Source organism: Herpailurus yagouaroundi, unplaced genomic scaffold (genome assembly GCF_014898765.1).
Source record: "Herpailurus yagouaroundi ecotype Mexico unplaced genomic scaffold, PumYag 182, whole genome shotgun sequence".
Classification (NCBI taxonomy): Eukaryota; Metazoa; Chordata; class Mammalia; order Carnivora; family Felidae; genus Herpailurus; species Herpailurus yagouaroundi.
Window position 1 is genome coordinate 8477887 of NW_024412413.1, and position 19839 is coordinate 8497725.

At 40.5% G+C, this 19839-nt stretch overlaps 1 protein-coding gene across 4 annotated transcripts in view; it reads right to left on the minus strand.

Annotated features, from left to right (window-relative positions):
* SGSM3 (small G protein signaling modulator 3) overlaps positions 1–19839 on the minus strand; it is a 50065-nt gene that overhangs the window by 10696 nt on the left and 19530 nt on the right. Inside the window, exon 2 of one of the 4 annotated variants that reach the window (XM_040490747.1) lies at positions 9344–9543. The exons of the other annotated variants lie outside the window; for them this stretch is intronic. The gene's annotated coding sequence lies outside the window, so the exon portion shown is untranslated. The remainder of the gene's footprint in view (positions 1–9343; positions 9544–19839) is intronic. 4 annotated transcript variants of the gene reach the window in all.

The following is a 19839-nucleotide window of genomic DNA, read 5'->3' on the forward strand; positions in this document are numbered from 1 at the left end:
GAAGAGAAGAGAAGAGAAGAGAAGAGAAGAGAAGAGAAGAGAAGAGAGAAAACCAGCCACCACCCAAACTTCCATGAATAGGTTTCCCCGAGCTAGAATCTTTGAGGAACCATTCAGTAGAACACAAATTAGCTTCTGGATCAATGCCTCTAATTCACCTCAATACTGACATTTACAACATCACCCAGCCGTCCAGCTTTACCATATTTGTCACCAGCCTTGCAGCTGGGAAACCAAGAGACCACAATCTAATTTAGATCTCTCCTGCTGCCACTGAAACTCCTGCCTCCCTCCCTTTTATTGTCCTCTTACAAAATGAGGACTCAACAATAAAAAAGACAAAATGGGCAAAAGATCCACGTATACATTTCCCCCAAAAAGAGATGTTAGTGGCCAAAGAGCAAGTGAAAGGCGCTGGACATCACTGCTCATCAGGGAAATGCAAATCAAAACCTTAATGAGATACCACCTCACACCCACTAAGATGGCTGTAAAAAAAGAAAGTGCTGACAAGGACGTGGAGAAAGTGGAACCTTACACATCCCTGGTGGGACTTAAAATATAAAATTAAGCAGCTGCTGTTGCAAACAGTCTGGCAGTTTGTCAAAAAGGTAAACACGGAGTTCCCACATGACCAGTAATTCCACTCCTATAGTTATTCACCCAAGAGAAATGAAAGCATGTCCACCCGGAAACTTGTACACGGATGTTCACCGCAGCATTATTCATTTTAGCCAAAAAGGAGAAAGAAGCCAACTGACGAATAGCTATACAAAATGTATGGACTGTCCATACAACAGAAAACTCTTTAGCTGTAAAAAGGAAAGTGAAGTATTCATACGTGCGGCCCTATCAACGAACCATGAGAATATTACGCTCAGTGAGGAGGCCGCTCACAAGAGGATGAATACTGTAGGATTCTATTCAAGTGAAATGTCCAGAAAAGGCAAATCCATAGGTAGAAAATAGGGTAGTGAGTGCCAAGCTTGGGGATGGGGGGAGCAGTGGGACTGCAGAGTGACTGCTAACAGGGTTTCCATTTGGGGAGAAGAAACATGTTCCGGAATATGGGATAGTGGTGACAGTTGCACAACAGTATGAAACACTAAAACCACTGAACTGTACACTTTAAAAATGGTAAATTTTATAGCATGTGAATTACATTTCAATTTTTAAAAATAAGAAAAAGCCATTGTCTGGCGTGTCCTCTCAATTTCTAACTTCCCATTTCTAACCTGCTCCTATTAGATCTAAAAAGAATCTGTTATTACTTGAGCTTCAAGAGAAATGCAGTTTCTGGAATAGCTTCTTCGGCCTTTTCTGAATATGAAGCCTTTTATTTCCAACTATGGAATGAAAGGCTTGGACTCTGTGAAATAAAAAGGAAGCAGCAATACGGAGAGGTGGCTGAAATATTTTAGGACAAGCTGCCTTCCAGTTTTTTAAATCATGTTCACCCAGACCCAGACCTAAAAGAAACATCTGCTTTTGCCAATTTTTCAGGTGGCCATTGCTGTTCTGGCCGACAGAACTTCTCCAGGCTCTCTGCCACAGAATTCTGGTAAGCCAGAAGGGTCAGGTGACTGAGGAAGAAGCAAGAAAGACAAGCAAAGGGAGCTTTTGAGAAAACATCGCCCCATAGGTGCCTTAGCGCGAGCCTATGCTCACAGTGGCCATGTGAAAGAAGTCCCCATTCTCTTCAAAGACCTATCTGCAAATCTGGGGGCAAGAGTCATCTCGTAGCGAGTAAGTGCAGCTCAACTGGTCACTAACCTCCACCCTTGCCTCAGACTCACCCTGACCATGCCACATTTGGCCTAAATGCCCATCAGGGAGGCCTTGCTGCCCAACTGGGAGAGCTGCTTCCAGACAAGCTCCACTGAGAGCCAGATGGCAGAACCCGCTTCCCTAACAGGTCAGCTGTCCTAGCCTTGCCTGTTCTGCGCAAGGACAGTAATGAGAACCGAATGTCTTCCTTCAGTGTAACAGATATGTAGGGCCTGGTTTCAATCAGAGTTTTGTGCTGGATAGAACATTACATATTTTTACATTAAAGGGACGGAGAAGTTTCAAAATCATGTCATCATTTAATCCTTGTAACGTGTTTTGAAGTAGATGCCTCTATTCGTTATACAGAAAAAATTAGCCTACAAAAGACCCACGTACAGTTTTCCCAACAGACTCCAATAATGTAGCCTCCTACAAAACCATGCTACCTCCCATCTGGCCTGGTGCATTGATGTCACACAGCCACCAGCTAGATCATCACCAGCATCCTCATCACTGACACCACAGAGGTAGTGATTTGGTTGTTTTTTTCTGGAGGGACAGAGAAAGTGTGAAGGAAGTGGGTGTTGCTTACAGTGGAGGAAATGAGCTGTCTCCAGCTGTGGAGAGCCAGGGAGACAATTCTGACCTTGACCTGCCTCCCACTCATTCATTCACTCAACAAGCATTTACTGAGCACCACCACAACCCAGGCATGTTTTTTGTTGTTGTTGTTGTTTCTTTTTGTTTAAGTTTACTTATTTTGAGAGAGAGAGTGAGCACAAGCAGGGGCGGGGCAGAGAGAGGGAGAGAGAAAATCCCAAGCAGGCTCTGTGCTAGAGCCCGGAGCGGGGCTCATCCCACGAAGCATGAGATCATGGCCTGAGCAGAAACCAAGAGTCGGATGCTTAACAACTGAGCCACCAGGTGTCCCCGGGCATGCCGGGCATGGTTCTAAAGGCTGAGATGCAACAGCAAAAATCCCAAGTCCCAGCTGTTACGTTACAGTAGAGAATCAGACAAAAAAACACAGAAATAGCTGAGCCAGATCATGACAACTTCAGTACTGTAAGAAAAATAAATCAAGGTAAAGTGTAGAGAGTATAGAAGAGAGGGGCTATGTATAATAAAGTGGTCAGAAAAAAACTTTTGAGGATAAGGGGACATCTGAGCAAAGACTAAAGAAGGAAGTGAAGGATCAAGTCCTATCTGAGGGAAAAGGGAGACAGGCAGAAGGAACAGCTGGTGCCTCTGAGGCAGGAACATAATTGGAAGGCTGAAGCAGAAGCAAGGCAGCCAGCAGGCTGGGGACCAGGAAGGAAGAGCAAGAGCAAACCTGAGTGGGAGACACGGCAGGAGTCACAGTGGGCCTGACAATGTGTGCAGACTTTGTATCTTATTCTCAGGGAGTTGGGACATCACAGCAGGGTTCTGCGCAGAGGGGAACCTGAATCTGACTTAGGTTTTAAAAGCTCTCTGGCTGCCGTGCAGAGGCAGGAGTGCCACTGGTGGGAATGACGTAGGCTTCACCACAGTGGGACCGGCAAGAAATGGTCAAATTCTAAATACACTTTAAAGAGGCTCTGCAATAATATGCATATGCCACATCTCCCGCCAACTGCCCTTGAGTCTCCAAGTTCCCAGTAGAAGCCGGATATGATATTGCTAAGCTGGGCAGGCAGGTTTTTCCTGCCTCTGGTCACTATGGCAACTTCCTGAAAGCAGCCATCTGGGAGTTGGTGGAAGCAGCTAAGAACTTAGCCACGTCACCAGCTGCCCTGCTGTTGTCACAGGGGTACAGAGGCAGAAAGAAACTTTTGAAAAACAGGATTGATGCAAGCAACTTTGAGGTGCCACAGAAGGATTTCTTTTTAATTAAATTTACATGCTTAAAGGAATCTTTTTACTCTGCCTCCAGTATATTTCTCCCTAGTTTGCAAATCCTACAATTTCCTGAAAGGCAAATTTTGTTCACAAAGCAAAGACTGAGATGAACCTGTAAATCTGTGTGTGTTAGGAAGGAGATTTTGTCCTTCCTCCACTCTTGACCTTCTATCCTAGTTTTCTTGACAATACAGCAGGGTTGCCACAATTGCAGAGGTGGTCATACATTTGCCAGGGAACACGAAAGCCCAGACCAGCAAAAGCAGAAATATTTGTATTCTAAAGGGGCTGAGATCCTGAAGGCTGTTTTTCTCTGTGAAAAAATGATAGGACACCGAAAACTATTGGTAACAACTAATTGGGAGCGAGAGGTGCAAGGGCAGGGAAGTCCAAGAAAGGCTGGTGTAAGAGGATAATGTAGCTACTACAGACGCTTTAAAAAGTAAAATCTTAGGGGCGCCTGGGTGGCTCAGTCGGTTGAGCGTCCAACTTCAGCTCAGGTCACAATCTCAACAGTCTGTGAGTTTGAGCCCCGGGTTGGGCTCTGTGCTGACAACTGGGAGCCTGGAGCCTGCTTAGGATTCTGTGTCTCCCTCTCTCTCTGCCCCTCCCCCGCTCATGCTCTGTCTCTGTCTCTCTCTGTCAAAAATAAATAAACATTAAAAAAAAAAGTAAAATCTTAAAGACCTAAATGTGAAACATGAAACCATGAAACTCCTAGAAGAAAACACAGGCAATAATTTATTTGAAATTGGCCTTAGTAATAACATTTTTCTAGATAGGTCCCCCGAGGTAAGAGAAACAAACACAAAAATAAAACTATTGGGACTGCACAAAATAAAAAACTACTGCACAGCAAACAATCAATAAAATGAAAAGGCAACCTACTAAATGAGAGAAGACATTTGCAAATGATATATGCAATAAAGGGCTAGTATCCAAAATAAAAAGAACTTGCGCAACTGAACACACAAAAAAAGGCAAATAATATGAATTAAAAATGGGCAGAGAACCTGAATAGACATTTTTCCAAAGAAAACATACAGACGGCCAACAGACAGACAGAAAGATGCTTAACATCACTCACTATCAGGGAAATGTAAATCAAAACCACAATGAGATACCACCTTACATCTGTCAGAATGGGTAGAATCAAAAAGACAAGAAAAATAACAGATGTTGGCGAGGATGTGGAGAAAAAGGAATGCTCCTGCAGTATTGATGCAAATGCAAACTGGTACAGCCACTGTGGAAAACAGTATGGAAGTTCCTCAAAAAATTAAAAATAGAAATACTGTATGATCCAATAATTATACTACTGGATATTTATCCATAGAAAACAAAAAATTTCATTTGAAAAGATATATGCAGGGGCACCTGGGTGGCTCAGTCGGTTAAGCGCCCAACTTCGGCTCAGGTCATGATCTCACAGTTCGTGGATTCAAGCCCCACGTCAGGCTCTGTGCTGACAGCTCAGAGCCTGAAGTGCTTCAGATTCTGCGTCTCCCTCTGTCTCTGCCCCTACCTCACTCGTGCTCTGTCTCTCAAAAATGAATAAACGTTAAAAAACATTTAAAAAAAAGATATATGCACTCCTATATTTACTGCATTATTTGCATTATTTACATTGCCAAGATAGGCAACCCAGATGTCCATCGACAGATGAATGGATAAAGATGATACTGAAGTGCCTGGGTGGCTCAGTCATTTAAGTGTCTGACTCTTGATGTCAGCTCAGGTCATGATCATAGGGTTATGAGATCAAGCCCTGTGTCAGGCTCCATGCTAGGCATGGACCTGCTTAGGATTCTCTCTCTCCCTCTCTCTCTGCCCCTCTCCCACTCATACATGCTCCCTCTCTCTCTTAAAAAAAAAAAAAAAAAAAGAAGAAGAAGAAGATGTACTGTTCACACACATGCACACACACAATGGACTGCTACTCAGCCATAAAAAGGATAAGATCTTGCCATTTGTGACAGCATGGAGAGACCTAGAGGGTATTACACTAAGTGAAATAAGCCAGAGAAAGACAAATATCAGATGACTTCACTTTTATGTGGATTCTAAAAAACAAAACAAGCAAACAGACAGAAAGCAGAAACAGACCCATAAATACAGAGAACAAATTGTTGGTTGCCAGAGGTGAGGGAGGTGAGGGGGTGGGCAAAATGGGGGAAGGGGAGTGGGAAATGCAGGCTTCCAGCTATGGAATGAATAAGTCATGGGGATGGAAAGTACAGCACAGGGAACACAGTCAGTGGTATTGTAATGGTGATGTATGACAGATGGTAGTTACACTTGTGGTGGGCACAGCATAACATGTGCAACTTGTCTAACTGCTATGTTGTACGCTTGAAACTAATATAACATTGTATGTCAACTATACTTCAATAAAAAAATCAGACAATAAATGATCAGTGGTACATGAACATTTTATTGGAAAATATTTTGAGTACTTTTCTCAAGGTAGGGTACAGAAACATTGGGATTTTTACTGGTTTTTCTTACTGGCTTCTCTTCCTCAGCATACCTCTAAAATGTATGTGGGCTCCACCCTCGGCCCTTGCTTTCCTTACTCAGAGCTATTCCGGCAACCTCATGCGCTGTCCAAGCTTCACAACCACTCTTTCCTCTGAGGACACCTTTCCCCCAAGCTCCAGGCTCCTATTTCCAGCTGCTTCCTTTTGCCAACATTATCTTTCTGAAATGTAAATCTGATCCCTGATCTCCTGCTTAACTCACACCTAGAATAAGGGCCACATTCTCTAACAACACAAGGTCCTACACCACCTGCTTCTACCTCTCTCTCCCCACATCTACCTTACACTACAGTGATGCTGGTCTACCCCTATCAGCTGCCCAAATGTCTCCATTCTTTAGTGCATGGTGGTCTTCTCCTTTTGTCAGGTAGACTCCTATTTATAACAACTCGACTGAAACAACACCTTGTCATAGAAAGAAGCCTTCTGTAGTAACCAGCCTCCAAGATGGCCCCAAATGATTCCACCTCCTGGTATTCACATCCTTGTGTAGGTCCTCTCCACACTGAACTCCAGCTAACCTCTGAGACCAATCAATACAGCAGCAGTAACCATGTATAACTTCCAAGGATAGGCCATAGATGGCATTGCAGCTTCCACCTTGGTCTCTTATATCACCTGCTCCGGAGGAAGTCAGCTGCCATGCTGTGAGGACACCCAAGAAGCCCCATGGAGAGGCACCAACTTCGCAAGCCACTTAAGTGAGCCACTTTGGAAGCAGATCTCCTAGTCCCAAGTTTTCAGATGACTGCAGCTCCAGCCCAACATCTAACAGCAATGTCATAAGAGACTCTCTCCTCTCATGAGCCACAATCTCCCAACCAAGATGCTCCTGAATTTCTGACCCACAGAAACTGTAAGAGATAATAAATGATTATTTTTGTTTTAAGCCACTAAGTTTTAGGGTGATGTATATGCATCCAAGATAACTAATATACCTTCATGTCTCTTCTCTGCCTTTAGCTGAGGTTCTCTCCCTGTGCTCCTATAAAGCCTTGTGAATAAGTCTATCACAGCACTTATCCCATAGCATTTTTATCCCTTTTTCTTTTTTGGCCAACTGACCCCACAAAACTAGACTGCATCTTGCTTCCCTCTGTATCCCTGGCACTCAGAAGTCTCTCAATAAACATTTATCTAATATGTTAGATAAATAAGACGAAAGAAAGAACAACAGCAAATGAAAAAAAAAGTAAATAGAAAAAAAAAAGTAAAAACATTTCATACCATGGTAATAACTGGTATTTTATTTATGCCATATTCTCCCTTCTTCTGGGTGTCTGGAAAATAGCAACCTCCCTACCACACTAACCCCAAACTTTTGAAACTGCTTCCCTTACTCACTTTTTTCCATCTACATAATTCTGGGAAGCTGTTTACATTTATGTGACTTCATCTCTCTGACCCTAGTTGATTGGTTCTGGGTGAACACAGATGTGAAATGGACCAATCATACAACTCAACAGCTATTGCCAAACATGATGAGACCAGGCATGAGTGTTTTTCCCAAAATAGCCTAATAAATCCCTTCTTGGAGGTTTTGATTTGAGACCCAGAGAGCCAAGGAGATCAGACCCTTTGGTGATGGAAGCATTCATATACATACAAACACACATGAATATATATATATACATATATATGTATGTATAACTATATGTATTTACATATATATGTACATAAACATACATAAACTATTTTTTTAAGTTTGAGAGAGAGAGAGAGAGCATGAGCAAGGGAGAGACAGAGAGAAAGAGAGAATCCCAAGAAAGCTCCATGCTGTCAGGGCAGAGCCTGACATGGGGCACAAACCCACGAATTTTGAGATCATTACCTGAGCCAAAATTAAGAGATGGACACTCAATGATTGACTGAGCCACCCAGATGCCCCCATAAAACTATTTTTTTAAATATAATACTCAGGGGCGCCTGGGTGGCTCAGTCAGTTAAGCATCTGACTCTTGATTTCAGCTCAGGTCATGATCTCAGGTCATGTGAGATCGAGACCTACATCAGGCTCTGCACTGACAGTGGGAAGCCTGCTTGGGATTCTCTCTCCTTCTCTCTCTGCCCCTCCCCTGCTCGTGCGTGTGTACACACTCTCTTAAAATAAATAAAATCTTTAAATAAATAAATAAATAAATAAATAAATAAATAAATAAATACAATACAATACAATACAATACAATACAATACAATACTATACTCAAGGTGCCTGGCTGGCTCAGTCAATAGGACATGTGGCTCTTGGTCTCGATTATCATAAGCCCCATACTGGGCATGGAGCCTACTTAAAAAAATAATGATGAAATAAAATACTCAATACTGTAAAAACTAGTTTTGTGAAAGAAGATTAGTTTGGGGCACCTGGATAGCTAAGTCGGATAAGTGTCTGACAGGCTCAGGTCATGATCTCATGGTTCATGAGTTCGGACCCTGCATTGGGCTCTCTGCTGTCAACACAGATCCCACTTTGGATCCTCTGTCCCCCTCTTTCTCTGACCCTCCTCTCTCTCTCTCTCAAAATAAATAAACTTAAAAAAAAATTAGTTCACTCATGAATTGCTATAAATTGGTATGTTCCCTTGGGAATGGAATACCGATAAATATTTTCATACTCTTTGACCCAGTAAGTTCCTCCTGGAAATGTAAAGAAACAATTCAATAGGGGCGCCTGGGTGGCTCAGTTGGTTGAGCGTCCGACCTCGGCTCAGGTCATGATCTCACAGCTCGTGGGTTTGAGTCCCGCGTCGGGCTCTGTGCTGACAGCTCAGAGCCTGGAGCCTGCTTCAGATTCTGGGTCTCCCTCTCTCTCTGCCCCAACCCACTCGCATTCTGTCTCTGTCTCTCTCAAAAATAAATAAACATCAAAAAAAATTTTTTAAAAATTCAATAGAAGCAAAACAGTATGTGCATGAAAATGTTTACTTCAGCATTTTGATATAATGACACAATAAAATGTGACTCAATCATTTCAAATTCCAACTATGGACTTCCACATCTGGCCAAGACAGTTACAAGGATTGGATTTACTTTCCCAACGTGAGCTAAAACAGAAAAATACATGAAACAATGGTTTTCAGACATTGGAAGACAGGCAGCACAGGACAGTGAGCCCTGAGACAGAGAAAACAAATCATCATCCCAGTTCCCACCTGGATAGTTTGCTGGCTGGCCCAGGACACAGAGTGGAGAGCTAGAGGAGGCCAAAGGAGAGCAAAGACATGGAGAAGGGAGGCTTGCACATAACTTGCAAAGAACTCCAGAAATCTGCAGAGGGTGTTCCCAATCTTCATCTGAATACTGGTCACAGCATGTGTGTGAGGAAAGTACCCAGGGTTGGCAAAAGAAAAACCTGAAAGGAAAATGAGGAATACCTGAAGCTCATCCCACTGGGTCATCACAATGCATTCTCCCTTTTATACATTGTGGAATGCAATTTGCTAAAACTAAGTTGAGAATATCTGGATCTATGCTGATGAAGGACATATGATCTGTTTTCTATCCTAGTAACGCCTTTTTTGGTATTGACATCAGGACAATATTTGCTATAGAATGATTTGGAAAGTAGTCCCTCCCTTTCAATTTTCAGGAAGAGTTTGTGTAGAAGCTGGTGTTACTTCTTCCTTAGATGTTAAGTAAAAATCACCAATGAAATCTTCTGTGCCTGGAGTTTTCTTTGTGGAAAGGTTTCCAACTATAATTTATTTAATAGTGATGAGGTGATTCAGATTATCTTTTTCTTCTTGAGTGAGCTTTGGTAGTTTGTGCACTTTCAAGGAATCTGTCCATTGTTTAAGTTGTTGAATTTACTGGTGAATTTAATGCAAAGTATGAAGAAGAACGGGGGGGGGGGAGAGTCATAGATAACAAAGATAACAGAAATCAGTGAAGTGGACACAAAAATATAGAGGAAAAATCAGTGAAACTAAAATTTGCTCCTTAGCGAAGATCAATAAAATCAATAAATCTCTGAAAAAAGTGAGAAGACAGAGATTACCAATATCAGGAATGAAAGAGGATATATCACTACAGATCCCAGAAACAGTAAAAAGATAATAAGAGAATATTATGAACATTTCATGTAAGTTCCACAATGCATAAAAAGAACAACACCATCAAGACCAATTGGGATTTGTCTTGGGAATGCAAGACATGTTCAATATTTAAAAATCAATCAATGTAATTAAGTGTAGCAACAGCCTAAAGAAGAAAAACTATGTTTATCTCAACAGATATAGAAAAAAATATTTGATAAAAGGCAATATCCATTCATGATTTAAAAAAAAAATCTCAATAAACTAGTCATAGAAGAAAACTTCACTTAATAAAGGAGATCTACAAAAATCCTACAGTTGGGGCGCCTGGGCAGCAACTCTTGGTTTTGGCTCAGGTCACAATCTCAAGGGTTCATGAGCTCAAGTCCCACATTGAGCTCTGGGCTGACAGCTTGGAGCCTGGAGCCTGCTTCAGGTTCTGTCTCCCTCTCTCTCTGCCCCTCCTCCGCTTGCGTTCTGTCCCTCAAAAATACATTTAAAAAAAATTTTTTTAATCCCACAGTTATTTATTTTTTATGTATTTATTTATTATTTATTTTTATATATAAAATATTATTTTATATATAAATATATAAATAATATATAATATATATTAATATATTACATATTAAATATTAACATATTATAATATATAATATAAATATATAAATAACATAAATAATATAAATATATTATTATACATATAAATGTATATTTTATTTATTTATTTTTATTTATTTACTTTTTTATTCTGAAACAGATAGAATGGGGGAAGGGCAGAGGGAGAGGGAGAGGGAGAATCCCAAGCAGGCTCCACACTGCGAGTGCAGAACCTGATGCAGGGCTCGAACCCACAAAACTGTGAGATCATGACCTGAGCTGAAATCAAGAGTCAAATGCTCAACTGAATGAGAAAACCAGGTGCCCCTACAGTTAACATCTTAATGATGAAAGACTGAATGCTTTAGCCTTAAGACTGGGAACAAGGAAAGGATGCAACATAATTCTAATCAAAATCCTAGGATTTCTTGGAGAAATTGACAAGTTGATTCTAAAATTTAAACGAATGAGCAAAGGAATCAGAATACTCAAAACAATTTTCAAGAAGCAGAAAGCTGGAGGGGTGCCTGGGTGGCTCAGTTGGTTAAGTGTCTGACTTCAGCTCAGGTCATGATCTCACGGTTCATGGACTTAAGCTCTGCATCGGGCTCTGTGCTGACAGCTCAGAGCCTGGAACTGGCTTCAGATTCTGTGTCTTCCTCTCTCTCTGCCTTTCCCCTGCTTGCACTCTCTCTCTCACAAAAATAAACATTAAAAAAAATTTTAGAAAAAAAAAGCATAAAGCTGGAGAATTCACACTACTTTATTTCTATACTTATTATAAAGCTGCAGTACAGTGTGGCACTGGCAAAAGGACAAACACATAAAACAATGGAACAGAACAGGCAATCCAGAAATAGACCCATACATATTGCCAATTAATGTTATGGTTAAACTGTTTCCCCAAAAAAGGTATGTTGATGCCCCAACCCTCGATACCTCAGAATGTGACCTTATTTGGAAACTGGGTCTTTACTAATTTAACCAACTTAAGATGACATCATTAAGGTGAGCCCTAATTCAATATGACTGTTGTCCTTATAAAAATGTGGACACAGACCTACAGAGAGGGAAGACAATGTGAAGAGACACAGGGAGAACACTATGTGAAGCAGAGACTAGAATTACGCTGTAACAAGCCAACAAACATCTGGCGCTACCAGAAGCTGGAAGAGGCAAGGAAGGATCCTTCCTCTACAGGTTGCAGGATAAGCATGGCCCTAATGACACCTTGATTTCAGACTTATGGCCTCCAAAATTGTGAAATAATATTACTGTCGTTCCGAATCAGACAATTTGTGATACTTTACTATGGCAGCCATAGAAATGAATGCAATTAATTTTCAGCAAAAATACAAATGCAATCCAATGGAGAAAGAAGAGTCTTTGCAACAAATGGTCCTAAAAAAACTGGACAGCCATCTGTAAAAAATTAACCTTAATCCATACCTCACACCACATACAAAAAATTAACTCAAAATGGATCGCAGACCTAAATGTAAAACCCAACACTAAAACTTCTATTTTTTTTTTTTTAAGTAAGCTCTAGGCCCAACACAGAGCTCAAACTCATAACCCCGAGATCAAGAGTTGCATGCTCTATGGACTGAGTCAGCTGGATTCCCTGAACACTAAAACTTCTAGAAGAAAACAGGAAAAAATGTTTATGACCTTGATTAGGCAAAGATTACTTAGATTTTACTCTAAAAGCATGATATATCAAAGAAAAAAGGTGATAAATTGGACTTTAACAAATCAAAGCCACAAACGGTAGAAAATGTTTTCAAATCACATATCTGATTAAGGACATGTATCTAGACTATCAAGGAATTCTCAAAACTCAGTAAGCAAAAAAATAAGCAACCCAATTTAAAAAAGGAGGGGCAGAGATTCAAACAGAAACGTTTTTAAGGGCAGCTGGCTGGCTCAGTTGGAAGAGCAGGAGACTCCTGATCTTTTTTTTTTTTTTTAAATGTCTATTATTTATTTTTGAGAGAGAGAGAGAGAGAGACAAAGTGCAAGCAGAGGAGGGGCAGAGAGAGGGGGAGATAAAGAATCCGAAGCAGGCTCCAGGCTCTGAGCTATCGGCACAGAGCCTGACACAGGGCTCGAACTCAAACCGCGAGATCATGACCTGAACCGAATTCAGATGCTTAACTGACTGAGCCACCCAGGTGCCCCCTGAGACTCCTAATCTTAAGTTTGCGAGTTCAAGCCCTACATTGGGTGAGAGGCTACTTAAATGAATAAAAAGAAACATTTTCAAATTATATATACAAATGACAAGTATGTGGAAATATACTCAATATCATTACTCATTAGGGAAATGTAAATTAAAACCACAGTATTACCACACACATATTAAATGACTAAAGTTAAAAAAAAAAAAAAAAAAAAAAGAAAAAAAAAAAAACCACCAAAACCTAACAATATCAAGTGCTGATGAGGATGCAGAGCGACTAGAACTCCCCTACGTTGTTGGTGGGAATGCAAAATGGTACAGTAATTTTGGAAGTTTCTTATAGAGCTAAACATAACATAATACAACCCAACAGTCCTACTCCTGGGTATATTTATCTAAGTGAAATGAAAATTTTTGTTCATCAAAAAAATCTGTATGTAAATCTTTACAGCGGCTTTATCCATGATTGCCAAAATCTGAAAACAACCCAATATCTTAACTGGTAAATGGATAAAGAATTGTGATAAATCCATATAATGGGTTACTAATCAGCAAAACAAACAAAATAAAATAAGCAACTACTGACACACTCGACAACAGACAAACTTCAAGTGTATTATGCTAAAGGAAAGAAGTCAGATTGAAAAAGATACATACGGCAGGATTCCAGCTTTAGGACGTCCTGGAAAGAGCATACTATATATAGGTACAGAAAACAGACCAGTAGTTTCTACAGGATGGGGGTAGGGGGAAGAGTTAACTATATAGTTACACAGGGCAATTTGTGGGGTGAGAGAAATTCGGTATCCCGATTGTTGGCAATTCTGTAATTGTACGTATCTGTCAGAGCCTGCAGACTTGTACACTAAAAGGAATGAATTTTATCATAAGTAAATTATACCTTAGTAACATAAAAGAAGAAAAAAACCATTACGCTTAGTGAAAAAAGCCAGAAACAACCGTATAAAAATTCCAATTATTGGGACTAAGCAATATGGATACTATTTATGATCTAACATTACATGAAAACACTATAATGCAGGATGCGCACCCAGAAATATGTAAATTCTTCAGTCATTCACTCCCTAAATATTTCTCCAACACATGTTATGTGCTAGGACAACAATGATTTACAGCCTAGAGGGGAAAATCAAACAGAAACAAATAAACAGATGGACAAATAAATGAGAATTCCCAAATGTGGGAGGTACTCTGAATAAAACAAAAGGCTGATGTGATATAGAATCCAAGGAAGGAATCTCTGAAGTACTGTTTGGGTTGATAGCTGAAGGACAGGAAGCCAGCCTTGCAAAGATCTAGGAGTGGAGAGTCATAGGACAGAAGGAATGACAAATCCGAAGGCTCTGAGGTGGGTAAGACCTTGGAGGGACAAAAAAGAGCTCAGTATAACTGAAACATGATGAACAAGAGAGACAAAGTTAAGAGGGAATGGGAGAGGTCTACCTCTGTGCCGACAGCCTGGAGCCTAGAGCTTGCTTTGGCTTCTGTGTTTCCCTCTCTTCCTGCCCCTCCCTCACTTGTGCGCTCTCGCTCTCTCTCTCTGTCTCTCCCTCAAAAATAAACATTAAAATTAAAAAATAAGATAAAAATAAATGTTTCTCAGATATCCAGTTGGAGAAGGTAAGTAGGGGGCTGGATATACAAGTGGACATCTTCATGGAACTGTCAGAACTAAAGAGATAAATTTGGGAGTCTTTCATTCATCTATCCAATCAACAAAAAAATTTTCTGAGCAACCACTATGTGCCAAACACTGTTCCATGTGCTAGGGAGACAGCAATAAAACAAGACAGACAAAACTCTTGCTCCTGTGAACCTGCAGCTTCCTTATCTGTAAAAGGGGATGACAAATGAGAAAATGTAAGTAAATACTTATCATAATACCTGGCACATAGTATGTACTTAGTAGATGCCAGCTATTAACATTAGTGACAGAAAAAGACAATTAGTAAATAAGTGAGTAAGATAATTTCAGAGTAATAATACATACTATGAAAAAAAAAATCCCACAGAATAATAGGTTTCAGAGTGATAGGTAGGGGCAGACAGGCTATTTTTGAGGAGTGGTCAGAGAAGGCCTGAGGAGATGACATTTCAGCTGACATCACAGAGATGACAAGGAACCAGTTCTGCAGAGACCTAGAAGGACAGCCCAAGCAGAAGAAATGGCTCAAGCAAGGGTCTTAAAGAACTAGAGTTTATTACACTGGAGAAATAACAGGCTAGTGTGTCGGAGGTAGAACGATGAGGGGGGAAATAGCAGACAGCTCTGGAGAGGCAGACAGGAGCTAGCTTACAGAGGGCCTTCTACCCATGGTAAAGAGGCTGGGATTTTATTTTAATGGGAAGCCACTGGAGAGCTTTGAGCAGGGGCGTGACTTGGTCTGACTCATGTTTTAAAGAAATCACACTGGCTGCACTGGCTGCTGTGTAAAGAATGAACTACAGAAGGCCTAAGGATAGAAGCTATTATAGTTACCCAGGAAAGAGATAGTATCTCTGACTAAAGTACTTGAGATGGTGACAAGTAACTAGATTCTGGATATAATGTGGAGGTGGAGAGGTAGATAACAGAAATAAAGAGTCAATGACAACTCCTAGATTTTTTACCCGAGCAACTGTGCAGGTCCTATTAATCAAGATAAGGAAGACTATGGGGGAGAGCAAGTTTCAGGTTTAGAAATCAAGAGATCTGCTTTGGTCATGTTAAGTCGAGATGCCTATTAGCCCTCTAAGTGGAGATGTCAATTAGGCAATTGTGTATATGAGTATAAAGTACACAGATGTCAACACTACAGGTGTGAATCTGGGAATCATCAGGACTAGCTGTCCCGGCCAAGGAGAGAATGCACAGTAGGGGGTCTAGAACCAAATCCTGGAACATTCCAACACTTAGAGGTTAGGCAGGAAAGGAACAGGAAATAAGATTTGAGGGGTGGCCAGTGAAGTAGAAGGAACACTAGTAGTGTGTGGTGCTGTAGAAACCAAGAGGAGGAGGAAGAGGAGGAAGAAGAGGAGGAGGAGGAGGAGGAGGAGGAGAGGAGATGATGGTGATGATGATGATGATGATGATGATAATCAGTGTCGTGTACCACCCAGAGGTAAAGTGGTAAGAGGACAGAGAATGGGTCGCTGGTTCTGCAAGCTGGAGGTTTTTGGTGATCTTGACAAGAGTTTTAAGTTTTAATGGTGAAGGTGACAGTCCAATTAGAGTGAGCTGAAGAGAGAACAGAAGAAAAGTGGAATCATCAGCATCAAGACAGTACATGATTTAAAATACAATAACTGGACACCTGGGTGGCTCAGTCGGTTAAACATCCGACTCTTGATCCCAGCTCAGGTCATGATCTCACAGTTTGTGAGATAGAGTCCTACGTCCAGCTCTGCACTTATAGCATGACCCCTGCTTGGGATTCTCTCTCTCTCCCTCTCTACCCCTCCCCTGCTCATGCTCACGCTCTTTCTCTCTCAAATAAATAAACAAAACAAAATGTGAGATAAATTTTTTTAAAAAGCATAAGTGGGAAAAAAAGTGCAAATATCAGAAATAGCTTATCTATAACTGTGAAAAAGATCTCCTTCTCTTCTCATTTGTAGCTAACACTTTACTAACACTGCTCAGCATGAATCTGACATCTTAGCAACCTGTGAAGTCAGGAACTCCCCAAGCTGCTAACAGGTAAGTCTGTCATTTTTCAAGTTACTATAACAAGTTTCCCCCCAGTAGTTTAAGTAATCACTGGAAAAACAAGTGACAACACTTTAACAGTCAAGTTTCCAAGGCACCATTTTTCCTTGTTGTTGTTTTGCTGTTTTTAAAGCCTAAACCAAATCCCCAGGTGTGACTTCACCTGGGGCTGTAGTTGCTTTCTATTATATTCAAGTACAACACTTTCCAAAGGCAAAGCCACGGAAACCATTTTAGTGATTTTTTTAAAGTTTATTTATTTTGAGAGAGAAAGCATGAGCAGGGGAGGAGCAGAGAGATGGAGAGAGAGAATCCCAAGCAGCCTTTGCGCCACCAGCACAGAGCCCACTGCAGGGCTAAAACTCATGAACCGTGAGACCATGACCCGAGCCGAAACCAAGAGTCAGACTGACTGAGCTACCCAGACACCCCGCCACTGAAAGCATTTTAAAGGAAAAAAGATGCTTATAAACCAGGAGACTAGAAAAGTACAACAATTGTAAAGTGGGCTGTAAGGGGAAAATGCTATTTCCAAATCCAAAAACTTTTACAGAAATATTTCCCTGTCCCCTGAATTTCTCCACAGTTCATGCACCGGGTCCCCAGCCACAACCTAAGCTGGGGTCTGGTGGGACACTGGCTGTTAGAGCCCAAGGCTCAGGAGCGCTTCTTTCCAACACCTCTGAGCACTCTGAACAGAATCAATTCTTTTCCAATGAGAATACAGTCAGATACAAACACAAATGATAAACTTAAAACTATAGCAGGATAAATTTGGGTTCCAGGTCAGGAGAAAATCTCTAGAGTATAAACACAGTCACTGGGTTTCTCTTGGGAAGTTCTGCACTCTTCTCTGACTTTTGTACTTATGCAACATTAATGGAAATCAAAATTTTAAAAAATTCTGTCACAAATCTGCTACTCCAATAAATCATTTTCTTCCCTTCTGTGTTCTTAGTTTTTCTCTATATATGCACAGTTCTAACAATACATATTTTAAAATATTTTTCTGTACTGAGCACTAAATTACCAAAAATTTCCCCAGTAACCAGAGTTTTTATAGCCATATATTCTGTAATTGACTTATCTAGTCATCTGTTGTTACAGCTGAGCACCTAACAGCAAAATCTGCAATAAAAACAATTCTATGAGAAACTCTCCCTTTGAAAATTGTTTAAATGAAATTAATGAATGTCTCATTTGGGAGAGGATTTGGATTTTTGAAGATTTGCCTTTTCTACTCTAAAGTGTCAACTTTTGTATTATAAAGGTGCAATCATCAAGATAGTATGGTACTGGCACAAAAACAGAAACTCAGATCAATGGAACAGAATAGAGAACCCAGAAATGGACCCACAAACTTATGGCTAACTAATCTTTGACAAAGCAGGAAAGAATATCCAATGGAAAAAACACAGTCTCTTCAGCAAATGGTGCTGGGAAACTGGACAGCAACATGCAAAACAATAAACCTGGACCACTTTCTTACACCTTACACAAAAATAAACTCAAAATGGATGGAAGTCCTAAACATACGACAGGAAGCCATCAAAATCCTAGAGGAGAAAACAGGCAACAACCTCTTTGACCTCGGCTGCAGCAACTTCTTACTTGACATGTCTCTGGAGGCAAGGGAAACAAAAGCAAAAATGAACTACTGGGACCCCATCAAGATGAAGAGTTTCTGCGCAGCAAGGAAACAATCAGCAAAACTAAAAGGCAACTAACTGATGGAATGGGAGAAGATATTTGCAAATGACATCTCAGGTAAAGGGTTAGTATCCAAGATCTATAAAGAACTTATCAAAATCAGCACCCATAAGAAATAATCTAGTGAAGAAATGGGCAAAAGATATGAATAGACACTTTTCCAAAGAAGACATACAGATAGATGGCTAACAGACACATGAAAGGATGTTCCACATCACTCATCATCAGGGAAATACAAATCAAAACCACAATGCTCCTGGGTGGCTCAGTTTGTTAAGCATCCAACTTTGGCTCAGGCCATGATCTTGAAGTCCATGAGTTTGAGCCCCACACTGGGCTCTGTGCTGACAGTTCAGAGCCTGGAGGATTCTGTGTCTTCCTCTCCCTCTCTGCCCCTCCCTGTTCACATTCGGTCTCTCTCTCTCTCAAAAATAAACATTAAAAAAATTAAAAAAAAAAAAACACACACACAATGAAATACCACCTCGCACCTGTCAGAATGGTTAAAATTAACAACTTAGGCAACAACAAACGTTGGTGAGAATGCAGAGAAAGAGGAACCCTTTTGCACTGTTGGTGGGAATGCAAACTGGTGCAACAACTCTGGAAAACAGTATGGAGGTTCCTCAAAAAAACAAAACAAAACAAAACAAAACAAAACAAAACAAAACAAAACACACAACTACCCTATGATCCAGCAATTGCACTACTAGGTATTTATCCAAAGGATACAAAAATGCTGATTTGAAGAGGCACATGCATCCCAGTGTTTACAGCAGCACTATCAACAATAGCCCAAGTATGGAAAGAGGCCAAGTATCCATCGACTGATGAATGGATAAAGAAGATGTGGTGTGTACACATACGATGGAATATTAGCGATCAAAAAGAATGAAATCTCACCATTTGCAATAATGTGGATGGAACTAGAGTGTATTATGCTAAGCAAAATAAGTCCAAGAAAGACAAATATCATATGATTTCACTCATGTGGAACTTAAGAAACAAAACAGATGAACATAGAGAAGGGAAGCAAAAATAAGATAAAAGCAGAGAGGGAGACAAACATAAGAGACTCAAATACAGAGAACAAACTGAGGGTTGCTGGCAGGGTGTTGGGTGGAGGGATGAGCCAAATGGCCAAGAGGCATTAATGAGGGCACTTGTCGGGATGAGCACTGGGTGTTATATGTAAGTGATGAATCACTAAATTCTATTCCTGAAATCATTATACTTTATGTCAACTAACTTGGATTTAGTTTTTTAAAAATAAAAAATAAAAAAAAAATAAAGTGTCAGCTTTGTAAATAGAAATCGAGGTATGAGATTAGGTTAATAACAGATTATTCGTATTAGAGCTAAAAAATTTTTTTTTCAACGTTTATTTATTTTTGGGATAGAGAGAGACAGAGC